Here is a 14,147-nt window from a genome sequence, read left to right on the forward strand (position 1 = left end):
TGTTTGTTTTTTCTTTTGCTTTAAAAAAATCTGCACTGACTCGCGAGGTTAGGAATTTCGTGAGGCATTTAATGACGCCCTTAGCCGATGAGTGACACTACTAGTCAACTAATACATGCAGAGTTTCACCTCTAATAGCCAAATCTCATTTCTGAGGGTTATCCGCCACGATTCCATATCTTCAGCTTCGCTTTGCAACCAGTTTACTTCGCTGGATTATCGATGTGTCTTGTTAGATGTCCATCCCCATGCACGTTTGACCTTTACTCTTTTCTCACTACATTAGTAACTTTAGTTTGCTGTTATTCATTTGTTTCGTCGACCTCTAAAGTACTTTGTAACGTTTCTCACCTTCCTAACAGGTGTATGCATATTTATTCTTACATTGAGAGATGTCTCCATTTTGAAGATCGCTGACTGTTTCATTGATAACTTGTCTTTTAAAAGAGGGAGATGACTGTCTTTCAGAATGAGCTAACGGTTTTTTAATTTCTATTTCTTAAACAGAATTCATTATTCCATTTAAATAATATTTAATTTAAAAATTATGACAAATTATAGTTTATAGTTCCATTATAAGTTTCAATAATAGAAAGAAAAAAAAAATTTTTTTTTGCTTATAATCCCTATCCCGAAATATTCGATCATAAGCTAGAGACCAACGATTTAATGAGAAATTAAAAAGAACTCGATTTTTTTTTCTCAAAGCTTACACTCTCCCATAGTTGATCTTTTGGACAATTTGAAATTCCTTTGTAGAAAATTTCTCCAGCAGATTAATTATTTTTGACGACTTGGACGTTCTTATGACATCTCTTTCCTGTTGCCTATTTAAATCTCTTTAAAGAAAAGTTGAGGATCGGGAGCGTTATTCTAATCTAATTCAATATAGATGAAAAGGCTTAAAACTACGACAAGTAATCAATTTCAATCAACCTTGTAAGTCAAACATCTCAGTGGTGTAGTCGGAAAGATGGTATTACATTCCTCATTTGGTTGGAAATGACCTGGATTCGATCCGCGTCTTTGACTTAAGAAACATTTACTGAAAAAAAAAAATGTTTTTTCAAGTGAAGCGATTTATCCCGTTTCATAGAGAAGTGGCATTTTTTTTTTTTTTCTCAAGCTATAACTTGGGTTTTTACATTCTTCCAAAGAAAAATCGTCCTGAGACATGTAACAAATTCAGTCAGGGTTAAAGGGTAGTCTAATAGATTTGGATTTGGATGATGAGAATATATTGAGAATCTAATCGGGATTAAAATGTTCTGAGCTTGAATTTAGAAGCTGTAAATATCAAAATCGTGAATTGAAGATTATATGGCAAGTGAACCATTAGGATCAGCAGAGGATTGCGTGTGAGAACCAGTATACGCCATCCCTATAACAACCAGCTAGGCAATGTCATAAATGGAAAGAAAATATCTGGGGAGATAGGAATGAAAGTGGAGCTGAGTCAGAAAAAAAAATTTCAATCATAAGGTGAAAAATCGGTGAAAGAAGATTAAAAAAAAAAATAAAATAATAATTCACCAAATGCTGAGACAAAACATTTACTAAACGCTTGCTAAATCAAACATGTCTTTCTGCAAACAGAGTTGTCTCTGTTTGCAGAAAGACACTGTCAATTATATCATGAATCTAATTATGGGAGAGGGAGAAGAAAAAGGATATAAGCAAAGCATGTTTGTTATGTTTTAAAATAATTATGGAAACTAATGTGGTGTCTTCAGCAAAAGCCAACTTGCATCAGCGACGTCGCCAGCTTGGATCTAGTGGGTTATGATTATAACTGTTTTATTATTCTACACTTTTTAATGTAAAAGTAAGAAAATAACGATTCCGAGAGCTCTAATCAATTTGAACTTTCTTGAAACAAATTAACATATTTTATTTCAAAAAGAGACACCTGTGTTAGATCATCCAGAAAGCTGCTAGACCAAGCAGTGTATTTTTTGCCACTCTAGGAATCCATTAAGAAAGTTGTCGTTTCATACTACATAAATTTCATATTACAAAAATAGAATATTTTTATCAACTTAGTTGATAAAAATATTCTACTGCTGCTTTTATTGCAACCAGGATTACAATTCACAATTAGTGTTTCTGTCAAAATTATCGTCTATTCCTTCAAGAACCAAAATTATTGCCATTCCAACTTACTGGTTAAAGTGAATGGAGTCCTCTGGCTGTTACAAAGAAATAGTCAAGTTATTGTACGATTGAAGATTATTGAAGCTCAGACAAAAGCAAGGTGATGTGAGATATGAAGATCACAGTGCCCTTTAAAAGTATGGGTGCTGAATTAGTGTGGCAAGAGCAGTCGAATTTTTTTTCCTTTACAAGATATTTTAAAAACCACCTGAGTTTAGATAACATTCCGTGTCTACCATATATATTAGTTTCTCTTCATTTAAAACCCAATAAAAATGATCCGCTTGCATAAAAAGATAAACAGCCAAACACAAGCAAAAATCAGGATAGCAGGTGTGACTGGAGATTGATTTGCCACTAGTCAAGGCACAAGACAAGGGGACCCAATATCACCAATCATCATCACACATCTGGAAAGAGCACTAGATAAGATTAAAGAAGAAGATGAAGGCATTTCAATAAGTGGCATAAGAATAAACTTCCTCTGCTTTGCAGATGACATCGTCCTGATTGAAGAAGACGCAGCAAAGCTGGAACAGCCATTGCAAGCACTATACACAGAAGGCAAAAGATATGGACTAAATGTCAACTTTGAAAAAACTAAAACAATGATATTCGGACAATAGGAGTTACTGAACAGAGTTACGATAGACAGATTTCAACTGGAAAATGTGGAACACTTCACATATCTTGGATGCCACATGACGCATGACTTGGACCCCAAAAAAGAGATAAAAATTAGAATAGCTAGAGCAACAACTATTTTAAAAGCCATAGAGAAAATATGGAAGAGCCGAGCTATAAAGATGCAAACTACCCTGCGCATTGTAGAAACCTATATCTTTAGCAGCATGCTCTATGGATATGAGGCCTGGGTACTCCTGAGAGAATCTGAAAGGAGGTTATTAGCATTTGAGAGGAAGTGCTATAGAAAGATCTTGGAAATAAACTGGATCCAGAAAGTGAACAATGAGGAAATCTACAGACGAATACAACCAAAAGAAAACCTGATCCAGAAAATAATCAAAAGGAAACTACGTCTCTTTGGCCATATATGTAGAATGAACGATGAGAGGAAAATAAAAATGCTGCTGTTTGGGATGATTGAAGGAAAGAACAAAAAAAGAAGACCAAACAGAGAATGGGGCGATGACATTGTCAAATGGTGTGTAAACTCTATACACAAACTGAATCATCTTGCACAGAATAGAATGCAATGGAAGAGTCATATCAAGATGACATCAGACATCTACGGGCATTGGACCCATGGTTGTTGTTGTTGATGATGATGTCAGAAACAGGAGTGCTTTCCTTAAATTAACTTTTATTTCGGGATTAAAGATACATAATAAAAATAAATAAATAAAAATAAACTAAGCAGTCTTCTAAAATTTGGGTATTTTCGTTTAAGTTTTAGTTGGTAGATTAATTTCATTGCACAGTCCGAGACTACACTCTGCTTATCTGTTTATTGGAAGTATCTGAAGTGGTTTGCTAAGAAATCTTTCATGTATGGTTTCTAGTTTCTCTTTCGGTTTATCTCATCATTAGCGTACTCATCACAGCATCTGTTTGAAAGAACTGGGTTCGAATGCCGTCTATGACACGAAGAACATTTATCAGAGCTTTTCACTGAAAGGTGAGTTTGACAGTATAATACGGAGTTGGGGAGAATTTTTTCTCCTAGAAATTCGGATTTTTCGATCCTCAAAGCATCCAAACAGGCCGCATGAAAGCACATCTACAGACATAAAATACAATTGGACAAGGAAGGCAACGGGGAACCACCTTGGTCTATAATAATAATTCCCTGGTAAATAAGCATTTCAACCCCACCGTCCACTGATTGAGGGAAAAACACATAACGTACTCATAGCCGCTCGTGCATAGGCACTGCGGAACTGCAGCACCCCAATTATTCTCGATATATAAATATATTTAATAATTTATTTATATTTGCTTGTAATATTTAATTTTATCATCAACAATCCTATACAATTCTCTTGTTTTGTAAAAAAAAAAATAATAATAAAAATCCATCTTGTAGCACTTAGGAGGACGAAGGACGCTAGCAGCACTGTGTTTACCACAGTGCCATATTGCAACGCGCGCAAGCATATGCACGTCATAGTGAGATGCGAGCTATTAGTGTAATGCGTCACTATCCGTCGCTCAGTTCCACTGTTGTTTATATGCAGTTTGCGCCAGCAGTAGTATTCGTAGTGTTTATTCCGTCTCTTTAAATATTTGGACATTACAGTTTAAAGATATAACATTTGTTATAGTAATTTTTAAGTAATTTTGAATTATATCAAACTGTATAATTTTATCGATAATAAATATTTTTTCATGAAACAAAACAAGAATAACATATTTTATTTTTAAGTAATTTTGAATTATACAAAACTGTATAATTTTATCGATAATAAACAATATTTTTTCATGTTTAATTTGTTTTTTTTAATTTTTACCCAAACACGTATACACTGTACTTAGCGTGTATGTATATTTCGAAAGTTGCAGCACCTCCACGATTTCAAGCCAAGAGTCGCCACTGCTCATAGCATTAAATGCGCAATTGGTTTGAGCCTTTTATGAGCAGGATTCGCATTAAAAAAAAAAAAAAAAAAAGCTGTTTGTCACTTTTTTTTAAATTATTCTGGAAATTCAAAATTAAGATATTCTTGTTTTTAAAATTTTAATTAATATCGATTTACGCACAAAGAAATCTAGTTTCTTGAATAGAATAAAACAGGTAAGTCGATATCCATACTTCTTTTCCAAAATATTCAGAACGTTGAGTAACTTGAACAATTCGACTGTGCATGCCACCCTTTAAACAGTTACTAACTGTTCTGCCACGATCATTATCTCTCACCTTGCTGCATTGTATGTCTCATTATCAGAGGCGTAACAAGGGAGACTTTCAAAAAAAGGAAAACCCTACAAAGAGCCCCTAGCCGAGAAATCACACAATAAGGAGTTCTACAAGGACTTTACACTTGCATCTTCCGAGTTAGTTAATGTCATTATTAGGTCGATATGTCCTCTGAAATAGAAAGATAAATAAATTATATATATATATATATAGTATAAGCAAGTTTGTGCTGCTATTTTAAAGAATTACAATGCAATCCATTCTCCCACCATTGTTTGACATGTTTGTTCAAGAACTGTGGGTATTGCATTAGACGTAAAAGAAAATAATTGCTATCAACTAATTCGCTTTTTATTTATTATTTTTTAAAAATAATCAGTCTATGCATTGATAACTGGTAGTAAGGCGTTCGGTTGTACCTCTACCTAACCCTTGTGTCCCTGGTTTCAACACCTGTTGTTATCGTTCTGTGGAGCAGCCACACCTTTCAGACTGCTCCGCTATCCTCTTCATTTGTGTAATATTTTGCCGCCTTCATTCACTATCTCAACGACGGTACCCTTATATGGTAGTCTGCGGGGGTGTGGGCGAGGTTCCCATGCTCAAAGAGGAGGTGACACCTGAAACAACTGTCTCGTTCACTTTCCACCAACCTACGGATCACTTAAACAACGTAGTAGACGATTTTGTAATTTGTTAGGATTATTTTTATTTAGGGAATCTGATTTGGAATCATACGTGGGAGACCGTTAAACTCCCCCAGGTTCACTTAGGTACTTCAAGTAGTTGTAAGTTTTTGAAGGACATAACAGCATATTTGGCTCCTTAAAACTGTTGACAAAGTCCGCACCCCTATATCACGTGATTCGAAAAAAGTAAATATGTTTGCACACTGTAAACTATATAGCTGTAGTGATACCTATTCAGAGAGCTAATGACGATACGTACTCCAGAGCCCCTGCTTGGATTTCCTCAACACATCGACGACTATCGGTTTCAACATCAGGAATATCTACAGCTATATCAGAATGAATACATAGTTCGCTTGTGCTAGTCCCACATTTTCTTTCAACAATACAACGCACTTATTTTTTATCCATCTTTTCTACCCTTATCTCTTTACCTCCACTTCCTGTTTATACACTAGATCTACCAAATACAAAACGGCAATTACGGTAATAAATTATATTCAGCTTCTTGTGTGTGTACAATACTTTTGATTTAGACGCAATAAATTTAGATATTTAAGTCAAATCACACATGTCATTGTTTACGTCACACGTTTTAATATCTGTTGCTAGGTGACACGTTCTCTTGTATTTGGAATTCTGGCTTATAGATATTAAAGTAGCCGTTTTTAAGAAAAGCATAGAACTCGAATATTCTCAGTATATGTGACTAATTTCAAGTTTAATATGATATTTTTTTTTTCTCATCTGCAACCTATTTTCATTCTCATAGAGTTATACAAGTAGAGTATTAGGGATCAAAATATTTATTTAATTTTAAATAATTTTAATTTTAAATAATTTGTTTATTATAGTGGATAGTAGGTAATAAAATATTTTTTCATTCACATAAATTCAGATATTGTGCATAAATTACTTAAAATTATCCTTTTAAAACGAAGCCTTTGTTAAAATTCATCTGAAGTCATAAGTTGCATAAAAATATTTCAGAATTAAAGTTCCCGACTCTTATCAGTATTTCAATAAATGAGCTAGATAAACAACAACAACAAAACAAAACTGGATTTTAATAAATATAAATTGTATACTTTCTCATCTTCGATTTGAACTATAGCAACCATATAATCTTCACAGTAAAGTGGAGGGTCTGTAAATGAGGACATTCAAAGCTAGAGCAAACAGATTTTACAAATACAGGTGTTCATATCTGTGTGTGCTGAAGAGAGACAGAGGAAAACATCCTTAAGTAACCACTATGACTAATACAAAAAAAAAAGTAAGTCAATGTAGGTCACATTATCTTCATTCGCTTGAGTGATGAATGTCAAAATGGGTGATTGAATGTTTGTAGCGGATGCTGTTGGTCTACATCGACTTCGCCACTTGCATTTTAATAGGCGTTATCTAGTTCACAGGTAGTTCACATACAGATAGTTGTTGAACATAAAGAACTTGACTAAATATTGAACAAATTTATCAATGTGCTAATGAGGAATAAATGAAAAAAGTTATAGCTCAAAAAATAAAGTAGCGGTTATCACACTTTTTTTTTTTATGTTTTGCAATATTCTCAGGTTGTCCTGAGGTTGTAGAGGAGGAAAAGAGCAACTGATTTTATTTGAGCATCGAGTTTACCAGACCGGATGTTTTTTTTCTTGATTTTATCTGCAGATAAGCAGAAATATGCCTAACTTAACCCTGTGCGGTTTCGGGCTAAATAGCTGTGTTCTAAGAATTATTTATGCGGGGAAAAACCCAAGTTTTTCTATTTATAATCAAATCAGTACTGAGAAGTTAAAAAAAAAAATCACTCCAAAACTTCTTGCTAAGGCAGTAGTAGAATTAGAAGAACAATCCTTGCTTTTTAAAACATAACAGGAGCAATATAAATTTAGGGTAGCTAATTATATATGTCATAAAAAGCATAGAGCTGATATATAACACGAGCACGCGGTTTGTAAAATACCTTATTTCATGAAAATTCAAAAGAACATTTGTGGATAAAGTTATATTCTAGTGCAGATTTAATTGCATTATTATTTCGAGAAATAATAATGCAATCTTATTACTGTAGTATTATACCATACCTGGTCGTTGAAACATACTTTGCCATATGAGTAGATCCTATGGTTGCCACGGAAACATGGAGGCATTGTGTTACATCCATCTTAGTAACTGAATATTTCAAGTTAGTTATAGGTTTCATGGAAATATAGTGCAGATTCCATCATGGAAATATTCTCTTACCAAAGGAAAGGTGTGTGTGTGTGTGTGTAACAACAGATTCTGCTTACCTGACAAAGTATTGTAAACAGGCAAAGCGTCGTAGCAAACTAGTAAAATTAATACTATTACTTTCGAAGGAATAGAAAAATAATAAAGGAAATAACAATAAGCTATATTTTGAACAGCGCGCCAAGTGGTTACACACACACACACCTTTCCTTTGGTATTGAGTATCTCGTAAAATAGCAACAAATGAGGCTTCTCCAGTCTTTTCATGGCAATCTCAAAGCACACTTCAGCTGAAATGTTTCGTTAGATTCTAATTCACTTCCTTTACAATAAAAGCTGAATAAACTGAAGATGCATTTCCACTTCCTTTACGTTGTGTATATGTATGTGATGGGGGATGAAAAAATATGAGGGAGAGAAAGAGAGAATAAAATAAAATTATAGGTTTCTATTTTGCTGTCCCGGCTGCTCTATTTCCGGTGATAAATTACAACGATAGATGGATGGTATTATCTCCACCTCCCCCCGTAGGATTTTCTTATGGTCGGCGTTCCTCTCCCCGGAACTGTGGATGGAGATTACAGCTTCCTAGGAGTTCAACCCACTTTAGTAACGCACCTTAATAGATGAAGGTAGTGTCTACTTAGTGGTGAAGCGCGAACTGGTGATTTCCCCGAACCAGTAAACGTCAAGGGATGTTATTCATTGAAGCAAACAGAAGAGAAAAATTTGAATGCAGTAGTTTAAAATGGAACAGTGGGGAATAGCATATCTATTGAAAGTATCTTGGATTTATTTGTATTTCTCCTGCGCTCTTTATAATAACTTACTATTCTGGCTTGCTTACAAAATAGATGGTAAACGTATCAATAAAGTGAATAATTCAGCTGTAACCGACTTATTTTTGTTGTGCCTCTTAGTAACTGCGCAACTTGTTGCTATATTGGTATTTGCATTTTATGCGAGAAATATATCCTGTTTTATTGCTTTCCTCCCTATTTTAGTATGGAAATTAAGAAGACTAAATGTTCAATTATGTGTGTAATCAAGCACACAATAAATAAAAGAAAAAAAAGTAATAATATTAATGTACCAGCAGGTTTTATTGCCACATTCTTTACATATAATCCTCAGATCGAACGTGTTGTCGGTATAGTCTGTCTTGATTCAAACATCTCATCGGTAATATTCCGTGCGAGCCATTTACCTTAAATCACGTGCATAACTTATGCTACATGCTATGCTAGTCCGTTGCTAGCGGACGTGCTGAATCGCCTTCAAAACCACTGTACAATATGCTCTTTTTTGTTTGTTTGTTTGTTACGGAGGGGGTTTTCTTACTCTTACATCGCCCGACACAACACGCGAACATCGACAACGTGAACGATGTAAGTGAACTCCAATAGTTCATCTCTTACCCCCCAAGCTTCGGTATGAACTCTTCCAATCTACTCGAGAACTTTTCTGATTGGCTAGCGTACATCCGAATCCCACGCGCTTGCACGGCACACCACACACACTCAAACTACGCCTCGCCCTAGTAGATGTAGCAGCGTAAGAAAATTTTGCAGTCCCCGCTTTGGTATCCACGTGATCTTTGTGTTTTCCCTATCGGCAGCAACTGGTTTCTCGGCCGACATTTAGTGTACATGTGTGCTTGTGTTTATAGCGGGAAATTAAGGAGTTAACCACTTCGACGACCATCTCTCTCTCTCTTGTACCTAGAGACACCTATGAAGTGCTTAAAACATTCTCCTTTTTCCTGGTGACTTCCTTCCCACCCCCCAATTTTTTCTTCTTTTCATTTCTTCTCTGCAAGACTTAAGGAAGGTGCTTAAAGGAGGCTCGCTGTGAGCAGGTAAGTGTTTAAGTGAAAGTGCATGTGGACACTTTAATAGGATGTCATCGGGCCGCGTGCGTAGCTATGGCGGATAAATGCTTCCGTTCGTTTTCTGCAATGAATTGACACATTTCTGAAACGGGTTGGGTGCCAGTGAAAGTGGATTACTTGGAAGAGAGAAGGAATTAAATAACAACCAACCCCCCTTTATGAGGTTGTAGAAACAGGTTGGATTTAAAAGGGAGTCTTCTATAGTTAAAGGTCTTATGAAGGTGACTCCGGGAACGAAGAAATAGAGGAAAATATTCGATGTTTCCTTTTTTGGAGAGATTAAGCAGGTTTTAATACTGGTCTACCATTCGTAATTGCAGCTATAGCTTGAAAATAAAGAGGCTGTCTTCGTTCTGGTCAGTAGTTTATAACCAATGACGGTTATAAACTGAGCTTCAGACAATCCTGACCTTATCTTTTCCCTTCCTACAGGTAGTACCTTTCAGATGCATATAAATAAATAAAATAAACCAGTCGTCCTTTGCAGTCCCAAGTTCTATCGAAAACCCAAATTCCCTTTATGTCTTTATTTTTGGTGATTCCTTGATCATGTGCTATTTATTCATTTCGGCTTATGATACGATTGCCTGTTACTTAATATAGAAGTGTAATTATTGATTGCATATGTTGTTATGCATTTATCTCTTATAAGTAATCATTCCGTGTACTTCCTTTACATACTTTACACACTGCTGTTTTTAATAACCAATTCCGAAATGTCGTTTGAATTATTTTAACGTTGTAAATTAGTGGGTACATTTCTGATGTGGATAAACATGTTTACTTCAATGGTACTTTGTGGAGAGAGTTGTTAAGTGCAACGCAATCCGGTTTGACTAGTAAATCATATCTTTTAGAGATAAGTGTGTACTGAGTGACATTTCTCAAACAGTACTTTGCAGTGTTAAGTTAATGAAATGCTTCCGTGGATTTCACTGCCAAGGACTATTAGCTTGAATGTTGCACTTCGATTTTCATTAACAATGTCAAAACAACAGGGATGGAAAAGAGAGTTTGGATGAAGAAGAAAAAAAAAATAGAAATATCCCTACTGTTTTAACCAGTAGAAATTATTAACTGTAGATTTATTTCTCTCAGTTTTGAAAGTTTGAATCAATCAGAAAATGCAAACAGGAACTTTAACGGTGTATGAAATTCTTTAGCAATATTCACCACCCCTTCTTTTTATTTTTTAATTTGTATTTTCTCCAATTTCCAGCAAGTTAAAGAATGAATGTCACAGAAAATTACCATTGCAACGGAAACATCTGGCTGCCGAAAGCATTCCCGTTGGCACTTGACGGAAACAGAAGACACATCCCGCTCCCTTGGTAACGGAAGGAAATTTGAGTCAGTCACTTCCCGATGCAGTGACAGCTCATTCCAGTTTCCTTCATCGGAGGAAGAAGAGGAGATTTTCACTGGAGATGAAAGCGGTTTTCAAGTGCGAAAACTGAAGGATGTTGCAAATTTAGTGCCTGGATGGAAGAGCGGAAGGGAAATGTTTGAAGCTAATTAGCAAAGTTAAAGACACACGTCACACCACTCGAAAAATGGAAAATAACTTGTGTGATGCTTGTGCAGTTGAAAAGGTTACTGTCCCATTCAGTTCCAGTTTTTTTTCTTTCATTAATGGGTGAAAATTAAAATTATCACTCTGTGGTAGAATATGAGAATCTGACATATTTGGACATAAATGCATTTTAATTGAATTCGATCTACTCGAAGTTCATTACTTTTTTTTAATGAATATATCAATACCAATCTGTAATTTGTATTGATATATTATAAATTTATATACATAGTTTTCTGTTATATATTATATAATTTTATATCATATTGATGTAATAGGTTACGTGCGTTGTTACTGGTCAATGTCTTTTTGTCAACGAAATCTCATTTCCACAGTAAGATAACAGTAAACCTAATGTACATAGATGCATAGCTGCTAGTCCCAAAAATATTCTAATTTCTTACCAATCTGGCAAGAGACATTAAATTGAAGAATTTGCATCATTGCAATAGATAGAAAAATAAAGGCGAATATAGGTCTTGGATCCTATTTAATTTTATATTCCTCATTGGCATGATGTAAAATTCATCCCCTCACCCTCGATATGATTTAATGAAGTGCCAATTTCTCCAAACAACTAAATAAATTACTTCATTGAGCCTAGGACTGACCAGTAACAATATTCGAATGTTTGTTTTTAATTATCATACTAATAATACAATTCAATAACTTTCATTTATTTTAAAGTCGTGCTTTAGCCTAACTATGACAAATCCAGTCAGTCCGTGAAAGAATTTTAGAAATGTATCTCAGATAAATTATTATAAAATCTAATACCAATTAACTTTGTTTAATTCGAATTTATTGGAACGCCTTCCTTCTCTTCTTTCTATTTTCCACTAGAAGAAATATAAATGTTCCTTCCACGATTACTTCTCCGTGCCTGTTTCCTTACTCCTTCACTCAGCTCCTGAAGAGTTGCAACAACTGGAAAATGGAATATTGTAACATAAATTGGGATTTATTTCTTATTAAACCATTAACTTGCGTGTTTTATTGTATTATTTGATCAAAGTGGTTATTAATATGAATGGTGAAGGTTACGCATGATTGTTTTCCCAGATCTCTGTTGTCCCTTTAGGCGTCTATAAATGTATCGTAGACAATTTAAACAAGTCCCGTCTTTGCGGATCAAAATGACTTTTTTTCCCCCCCTAAAGAGTACAATTTAATTTTTCAATTTTGTAAATAAACATTTAATTAATATAAAAATTTCATTTAAGAATGAATAGCATCGCAAAAAAAAAATACTCAAAACGTATTTAATCATATCGACTTTGCAATTGTTAATATTGAATATCGGATAGTTAAAAACGGACCGCCGCTTTTAACCCTAGCAAAGTTTAATGCTCTTAGTAATGAGTCACATTAGCGGAACGTTCAATTAAATTAAGGTTATCAAGAAACGAAAAGATAAGAGCCACACCTCAGGAAGTTGCACAGTAGAATCAATACTAAAACATTCTCTAAAAGGTTCCCAACCTTAAGTTTCGTTATTAACAAAAGCACATTTCTCACAGGAAACGGCTAATTTGGTACTCATAAAAAAGCAGTATACATACATGCACTATTTTGGGTTAACGACATCAATCTGCTGTATTATAAGCATATTTAAACAGCTCGTGACGAATGAGTATAACTCTAGTCCCATTTAACTGTTATTACGAAGTGAACTGCTGAAGACAAATTAAGATAAACGGAGGTGGTCGGAATATTTTAATAACCCTTTGGAACTCAGACTATCACCAGATGTTGGTTGTTTTATTCTTCTTTTTCTCCAAGAATTCTTATAACACTTACGTAGGCTTGCCTTTTTATAATAGTCGATATTCCTCCCCTTTTACATCTTTGGACTGAAATATGATCATTTCTAAGTTAGCATTTTACACGGCAAGTTAACTAAAATTCCCGTAGCTATCATAAAGAAGGCGTGGTTTAATTCCTGTCTCCATGGGAGGTCTACTCAAGACTCTGTCATCAACTGATTTGCCATCAGCTTAGTTTTTGTTAACTCATTCTACAGTCAGCTGCAGCCGGCTATCTGATGTTGCCAGGGGCTTCAAGCTCAAATGTCTCTGAATCCTGTTTTGTATTGTTGGTCCAATTCAAATGTGTAGAGAAGGAGGGGAGAATCTTAAAACAACTCAGCATTGTAATGAATGGGTTGTGGTAATTTAATATGACCCTTTGCGATTTATAAGATTTGGTTGATATTCGGAAGGGTGCATTTATTAAAATTTGATCATCCGTTTCGGCTCCTTTCATATGTATGAAGGTAAATCTTGCTTGAGTAAAGATAGTATAAAATATTCGCGTGCTAACCTTTTTTTTTTTTTTTTTACTTTGCCTAAGACTGAAACAACAAACGGTTGTTGTTGAAGGTTTATCCAAGCTCGGAATTCTTGGTAAACCGGTTGTATTTACAAAGTTTTCTGGCGAAAATCTGTAGTTTTATTATTGTGCAACGAAAGTGTGGTGATACACGTGAACTAAACATGCTTGTCATTTCGAAGAAAAATAAATCATATAAAGAATGTACAGATACCGATTTAAGTAATGAAAAAAAGGTTGGAATTCTATGTTTATATAAAACCTTGTTAGTCAAAACAACGGTGTTGAGATCTTGTAAAACTTAACATTCTTTAGAACAAATACCATCAGTAGAAGCATCTCAAGACAGACAGGGAAAGGGAGGGGCTCACTTGTGAAAGCAACTATTTTAGATAG

At 34.7% G+C, this 14,147-nt stretch overlaps 1 protein-coding gene across 1 annotated transcript in view; it reads left to right on the forward strand.

Annotated features, from left to right (window-relative positions):
- The first annotated feature begins 9,502 nt into the window (after positions 1–9,502).
- Positions 9,503–14,147, forward strand: part of LOC150104184 (rho GTPase-activating protein 7-like) — a 372,722-nt gene continuing 368,077 nt past the window's right edge. Inside the window, exon 1 of the mRNA XM_090397299.1 lies at positions 9,503–9,814. The gene's annotated coding sequence lies outside the window, so the exon portion shown is untranslated. The remainder of the gene's footprint in view (positions 9,815–14,147) is intronic.

The sequence above is a fragment of the Typopeltis vanoorti genome, chromosome 8 (assembly GCF_054136105.1).
Source record: "Typopeltis vanoorti isolate ZY-2024b chromosome 8, IOZ_Tvanoo_1.0, whole genome shotgun sequence".
Classification (NCBI taxonomy): Eukaryota; Metazoa; Arthropoda; class Arachnida; order Uropygi; family Thelyphonidae; genus Typopeltis; species Typopeltis vanoorti.